This window comes from Mus pahari, chromosome 1, assembly GCF_900095145.1.
Source record: "Mus pahari chromosome 1, PAHARI_EIJ_v1.1, whole genome shotgun sequence".
NCBI classification, from domain to species: domain Eukaryota; kingdom Metazoa; phylum Chordata; class Mammalia; order Rodentia; family Muridae; genus Mus; species Mus pahari.
In genome coordinates, this window is record NC_034590.1 from 125,872,957 (window position 1) to 125,874,316 (window position 1,360).

The window sequence follows — 1,360 nt, forward strand, 5'->3', positions numbered from 1 at the left end:
AAAACCACTTTTGACTAAAGAATGACAAAGAGATAAAGTGACTGAGCCACCCCACAAGCTCTCTATTAGGAAACATGCAAATTCCGATCTAGTTCTAAGTTTCTCAGGGATTTCCAAACCACTACATGTACAATAGTGAAGCTGTATATTGATTTCATGTGCAACCAGAAAAAGATTTCACAAAAACAATATATACAATAGTATATATAAAATATGTTCATACTTTAAACAAGTCCTTTAATCTTTCTGTACCTTGTTTACTAAGATTATTAACACCACAGTCAAAATACTAAGTGAAAGCATCATATAGTGTGAGGTGATAACTTAAGCATCTCTCATTACTAAATGTAACCACCCATGCTGATAAGAGATTATATCTTGAGTTGTTGAACAAAAAGAACAAGTGAGCTTCCAGTCTGGGCCAGCACCAGGTCACCTAGGGCGTAGAGTCGGCGGACACCACCACAGTCCCTAGAGTACGCTCCACACAATCTTAGGATCACTGGTGAGTGGAGCACAACATAGACTCCAAACCAATCAAGTGCATGGGACCTGAGACAGCACTAGGGAAGCATAGAACCAGCCTGACCAGGGCCACAAGTCCCTTCTGGTCTGCGCCAGCCAGCACCAGGTTACCTAGGGTGCAGAGTCAGCCGACATCCCCATGGTCCCTAGAGGACTGCCCTTGCTATCTTAGAATCACTGGAGAGTGGAACACATCATCAGCTCTAATCCAATTGTGAAGGACCTGTGACAACAGGAACAAGGACACCAAAGCCCTCACTGACCAGAAGCTCGGGCGCCTTTTGATCAGTTCTGGCTTACCTTGGTTTCGAACAGACCAGACAGCTCCATGGTCTTCAAAGGAGACACCACTTCCAGGCACTGTAACATGCCCAGGATCTTAGGACAACAGGATCCCAGGATAACAGGAGATGTGTCACACCAGTATTTGAGGGTCACAGAAGGGTTTGACTGCCAAGAACTCTGACATACCCAGAATCTCGGATTCATGGGAGCCAATAATCAAAGGATCACAGAGAAAGCTGGACTCTGAGGAGTCCTGAATCAACTGGGACTATAGGAAGGACAGGCTCCAATCAGATATATTGAGGGCAGCAAGCACTTGAGAAAATCAGATGGCAGGAGGCAAGCTTAAGAAGAGAAGCAACAGAAACCAAGGTTAGTTGGCATCATCAGAACCAAACTCTCCCACCATGGCAAGTCCTGGGTACACCATCATACCAGAAAAGCAAGACATGGATCTAAAGTGACTTCTCATGATGATGATGGATGACTTTGAGAAGGAAATACAGAAAAACACAGGTAAACAGGTAGAAGACTTTAAAGTGGAAACACA